The sequence below is a fragment of the Anomaloglossus baeobatrachus genome, chromosome 2 (genome assembly GCF_048569485.1).
Source record: "Anomaloglossus baeobatrachus isolate aAnoBae1 chromosome 2, aAnoBae1.hap1, whole genome shotgun sequence".
In the NCBI taxonomy this organism is placed as follows: Eukaryota; Metazoa; Chordata; class Amphibia; order Anura; family Aromobatidae; genus Anomaloglossus; species Anomaloglossus baeobatrachus.
This window is the reverse complement of record NC_134354.1, coordinates 245,929,567-245,935,795: the sequence shown is the minus strand read 5'-3', so window position 1 is coordinate 245,935,795 and position 6,229 is coordinate 245,929,567. Positions and strand designations below refer to the sequence as shown.

Sequence of the window (6,229 nt, the reverse complement as noted above, 5' to 3'; positions counted from 1 at the left end):
CAAAAATGAAAGATGTTGATAAAAGGGCTTCTTTTAAAGAAGTTGTGATGAAATTTATAGATAACAACAAAGATCCAACATTTAAGTCCATAGTGGAAAACATGATCTCACCTGCCCGTGTGGTATGTGGATGCTCAGTGCTCTTATACGGCTGCAAGAACTCGGAATCCTCTGACTGGTTGATCTTCCCGGGCATCCACTTAGCACACGAGCAGTTAAGACCGTGACCCCTGCCCACCTCCAACAGCTATCCCACTGTGTCATCATTCACACCAACGGTCAGTAGTTTTTACCTCCCCCTACATCTCTGTTCATATTAACTAGTGAACCACAGCTTCCTGTGCTGCTCTACAAGCGACTGCTGTCAGTATCCCTGCACGCCTGCAGGAGCTTGAAACGTCCGACCGACCGATCCCTCTTGGCAGCTATTCAGTACATGGGCAGGTAAGATCTAAGCATCCCCTACCCTCCAGCTGCATTAAGTTCTTACCGGCCAATTACTTCAACTATAGCCTACGGTCAGTGATACCTTAACACTTTTTTTACTTTCTACGGCTCCCATACCATCTGGAAAGTCCCTTTCTTTCTTGCAAAATTTTCTGCAAAAACTGACTTCAAGATTTCCAACAGAGCAGCACTTCATACAGGGATCATATACAGGCACTTTAGCCGACTTACATTTGCAGCTTGACCTTATAACTCAACTGCCCTATTTAGACAAAAAAAACAGCAGCCTTTCACTCCTTAATTTTCACAGGTATCTCCCAGCTGTACATTCCACTTCCATTCAGTGGTCTTCACATCGCATTTAGGTCACTGTAAGTTCTTTCCCTACAACTACTGTAGTAAGTCCTATTAATCCTTGATGTGCCTTCTCTTCACAGGCATTGTCTGAATTTGCCTCCTCCTGTTTTTCCATATGATTTTCCTGGGGCCTGTACCCTTCTACACTCATCCTCTCTCAGGTAAAATTGCTACACCTAAGATTCCTTTATTTATGATAGTGGAGTAGTCCCTAGTATTCAAAACATAAATCATGAAAGTAGTAAAATGTAAGGATCACAAAATATATTTGAAAAACAATAGATTTTTTTACTGTTATAAAACAACAGTTCTGTTTTTATTGTAGGGTAATTTTGACTGAACAACAAATTGTGCTTCTTATCTGGAAGATACTACTGTTAGGGGCAGTAGCGGATTCCATAAAGCATCTGAATGATAATTGGAGCTGCGTGCTCAGATCAGCTCAGAATTCAGATTAGAAAATCAAACCTTTTCCTTAGTTTGTTTTCCAGTTTTCTAGTAAATAGAATACATTGGTATAAATAAATTACCTTTTTTCTCATAGTTAAAATCCAAATGGCTTAATCAATTCACCAATTCATCAATTCATCCAAAACAGCGAAACAGTAAGGCCATGTGCGCTCGCTGCGGATTTTACTGCGGATTTGCCGTGGATTTGCTGCAGAAAATGCTTCTAACATTGCAGTCATTACCTAGCAAAAGCTATGGGTATAAAAAAATACTGTGCACACACCGCAGTTTTTTTATACCTGCGGATTTACCCTCAGATTTTCCTCTGTGGAATTATGTGCATGTCACTTCTTTTCCGCAGGTACCTGTGTTTTTTGCCATAGATAATGGTAAAAAAAAAGGTACCAACCCATGGAAAAATTGCGGCAAAACCGTGGTAAAACCGCAGCAATACCATGGGTGCGTTTCTTAAAGGGAACCAAACATCAGGTTTTTCGTCTATAAGGTGCAGCCAGTGCAGTACTGGCACTATAAGGCACAGGCTATACATACCATTAGTGGGCAGCTCGGGTGTTTAGTCAGTGAAATCCAACTTTATAAAGTTTGAAAATTCGTGCACTTTTTGATTGACGTGTGTACCTCTCTCCTAATGTCCGCCCTTGCCCTCGCTTCTTCAGATCCCGTTGTGACCGCGGGAGTGCGCGCGGTTACAACAGGACTGGAGATCAGCTGACAGGAGGACGCGATTAGCTGCAGCTACGCTACCAGCACAGCAGCCGCAGGGCTCAGGTGAGGTGAGTTCACAATGTTGTGTGTGCGCGCCCCTGCGTTGACCTGGGCTCACCTTCTGAATGCCAGGTCACCGCAGGAAAGCACTCACAGCTGTGTGTCTGTGCTATGTGTGTGTGCAGTGTGTGTGTGTGTGTCTGTGCTATGTGTGTGATTCTGTGCAGTGCGTGTGTGTGTGCAGTGTGTGTGTGTGCAGTGTGTGTGTGTGTGTGTGCAGTGTGTGTGTGTGCAGTGTGTGCACGCAGTGTGGTGTGTGTGCGCACGCTGTGTGGTGTGTGCGCACGCTGTGTGTGCGCACACTGTGTGTGTGTGTGCGCACTCTGTGTGGTGTGTGTGTGTGCGCACGCTGTGTGGTGTGTGTGTGTGTGTGTGCGCGCACGCTGTGTGGTGTGTGTGTGTGTCCTGAATCCAGGCCTGGCATTACTGGAGTTTCCTCCGGTAGCCAGTCCGACGCTGCACTGAAGTGTGTAGTTTTTTTTTTTTTCCAGATGATATTGGATCCGGATTGGACGGTGCGGGACCCTTGACCCAGGAGTACAAGGCTCAGCATGCTCCATCCAGGACTGTATGCTGGAGGGAGAGGCAGGTGGAGCAGAACTACAAGGCTTAGCATACTCCATCCACTAGTACGGGCTGCCCCCAACCCCCAGCTGCCTATTTGTACTCGGTTGGGAACCAAAAATATAGAGAAGCCCTTTTTTTTTTTTTTTATTATTATTTCATGGATTTCAGGAAATAATTAAAAAAAAAAATGACATGGGCTTCGCCCAATTTTTGAGTCCAGCCAGGTACAACTAGGCAGCTGGGGATTGGAATCCTCAGTGCAGAGTGCCCAAGCTTTCTGGGCACCCCTGCTGCGAATTGCAGTCCGCAGCCACCCCAGAAAATGGCGCTTTCATAGAAGCGCCATCTTCTGGCGCTGTATCCAACTCTTCCAGCTGCCCTGATGCCGGGTGGCTCACTGAGCAATAATGGGGTTAGGGCTAGATGTGTATTATCAGCTAGCCCTAAGCCCGAAATTCATAGTGTCATGCCAATATTAGACATGGCCACCATGAATTTCTAGTAAAGATAAAAAAAACACACAGAAAAATATTTTTATTAGAAATAAAACACAACACAATTAGTGACTCCATCTTTATTGAAATAAAGAACCCTCCTCAGCAGTAATCCTGGGTCAAGGGTCCCACGCCGTCCAATCCGGATCCAATATCATCTATAAAAGAAAACAAAACTACACACTTCAGTGCAGCGTCGGACTGGCTACCGGAGGAAACTCCAGTAATGCCAGGCCTGGATTCAGGACACACACACACCACACAGTGTGCGCATACACACACACACCACACAGCGTGCACACACACACTACACACACACCACACAGAGTGCGCACACACACACACCACACACACTGCACACACACACACTGCACACACACACACACTGCACACACACACACACTGCACACACGCACACTGCACACACACACTGCACACACACACACTGCACACACGCACACACTGCACGCACACACACACACACACACTGCACACACACTGCACACACTGCACACAAACACACACACACACACTGCACACACACACTGCACACACACATACACACACACATATACACACACACACACACTGCACACACACTGCACACACAGCACAGAATCACACACATAGCATAGACACACACACACTGCACACACACATATACACACTGCACACACACACACTGCACACACAGAACAGAATCCCACACATAGCACAGACACACACACACTGCACACACACACACTGCACACACACACACACACACACACACACACACACTGCACACACAGACACACTGCACACACACACACTGCACAGAATCACACACATAGCACAGACACACACACACACTGCACACACACATAGCACAGACACACAGCTGTGAGTGCTTTCCTGCGGTGACCTGGCATTCAGAAGGTGAGCCCAGGTCAACACAGGGGCGCACACACAGCATTGTGAACTCACCTCACCTGAGCCCCGCGGCTGCTGTGCTGGTAGCGTAGCTGCAGCTAATCGCGTCCTCCTGTCAGCTGATCTCCAGTCCTGTCGTAACCACGCGCGCTCCCGTGGTCACAACGGGATCTGAAGAAGCGAGGGCACATGCGCCGCCCTCTTGTGCACACGGCTGCACGGTACTGCGGGCTTCAGAAACATGGCGCCGGAGATAAGCGCTATGCGCAGGCGTCAACTCCGACGTCATGTTACTGAAGAGGGAAATTTAAATACAACCAGAGAGAGGGAGAAACAGGTAGCGGGGGGGGGGGGGGGGGGGGGTCGGGGCGGGGATACAAGTGCATAACACGCCCGTACATTAGGAGAGAGGTGCACACGTCAATCAAAAAGTGCACGAATTTTCAAACTTTATAAAGTTGGATTTCGCTGCCTAAACACCCGAGCTGCCCCCTGATTGTATGTACACACTGTGCCTGATAGTGCCAGTACTGCACTGGCTGCATCTTATAGACGAAAAACCTGATGTTTGGTTCCCTTTAAGAAAAATCCATTTTCTAGTGCGCACATAGCCTTAAATACAAACCCCCCTCATTTTTAGCTAAAAGTCTAAACTTTACTATATGCAGATTTTTCTTGTTTTATTAGCTGTAAAATCATTTTTTAATATGTATTTTGCAGCCGAAATAAAGCACAAGGACACAACTTGTTGCAAAATGAAAAACTACTAGATGAGAAAAAAGATTCAACTGCTTTAGGCTATGTGCGCACTAGAAAGTGCCTTTTTCTTAAGAAAAATCCAGACCCTCTGAAAGAATCCCGCACCCTCGGTAAAAACTGCGGTAAAATTGCATCCACGTTTTTGACGCGATTTGCAGCGGTTTTGCGGCGGATTTGCCACGGATTTACCACGGATTATCCGCAAATTGATCCCCGTGGTTTTTACTATTATCTATGGCACAAACAGCAGGTACCTGCGGAAAAGAAGTTACATGCTCATTAATTCCGCAGCGGAAAATGCGCAGGTAAATCCGCGGGTATACAAAAAAAGCAGTATGCGCACAGCATTTTTTCAAACCCATAGAATTTGCTGGGGAATGACTGCAGCAATGTTAGACACATTTTCTGCAGGAATTCTACGGCGAATGCGCAGCAAAATCCGTGGTAAATCCGCAGCGTGCGCACGGGGCCTAAAAAGGGTTTGTTTATTTATTACAAGAAAATATTGATACAGCAGCTTTTAAAGGTCAGGACTCATTCAGAAGTCCAATTTTTGCAATGCTCTATGGGGCCATTCAAATGTTCAGGAATTTTCATGGCCCGAGCGATTGGCATAAAATCACAGAGATATGTGTAATGGTCGGATAATCTGCTACAAGTTATAAATATTTTAAAGGGTTCATCTGGGGTAATGTGTCACGCTCTCCGGGTCCCCTGCTCTGCTCCCCGGCTCACCTGCCACGCTCCCCGGCTTCCCTGCTTCGCTCCCCGGCTCCTCTGTCAGGCGTCCCCCGCTCCACGGTCTCCAGCCTCCATCACCTGCGGACCCCAGGCGGCCCGGTCCCCGCTCCCGGCGCCCGTCGGCAGCTCTGCTCCAGGCCGGCTCCCCTGCTTCCTATACACCGCTCCCTGCCCTGGCTTCTGGCACCCGGGCCTCGCGCATGCACATTAGGGCGCGCGCGCGGTCATTGACCCTCTCTTAAAGGGCCAGCGTCCACTGACAGGAAATTGAACACACGGGTACAGGGTATAAAGGAGTTTAATGTCCAAGTGGGTGGGGCCTGTTCTTCGTGTTTCCTAAGCTAGGAGTCAGGTCTCCTTGTGTCTCTGTGATATACTTACCTATCTCTCTTCTAGAGCCGCTCCTGCCTCGCCATCCGGTCCTGCCGATTCCCGAACCCCGAACGCTGACTATCTGCCATCCCGTCAGTCCGTACCATCTCTGATCCCTGTGGTGACCCGTCCTCTCGCTCCATCGGTTCCGGACTCTGCCTGACAACATCTCGGCCTTCGAACCTGAGCTCCGTCACCCGGACTACCATCAGTGACTCCGTGGTCCCAGGGACTTCTCCATTCCACTCTTTTGCACGGACTGTCCTGCTACCCGTAGTGCTCCGGCTACCGGACCCCTTGCCTTCATTAAGGTGTTCGGCCCAGTGGATCCACCTCCTGGGTCT

The 6,229-nt window shown here is 48.2% G+C and overlaps 1 long non-coding RNA gene across 1 annotated transcript; it reads left to right on the top strand.

Annotated features, from left to right (window-relative positions):
• Positions 1–308: 308 nt before the first annotated feature.
• LOC142289774 (uncharacterized) lies at positions 309–6,024 on the top strand. The gene is made up of 3 exons (XR_012750157.1): positions 309–444; positions 885–965; positions 5,910–6,024. It is a non-coding gene; the product is annotated as an uncharacterized LOC142289774 (long non-coding RNA).
• The last annotated feature ends 205 nt before the right edge of the window (positions 6,025–6,229 follow it).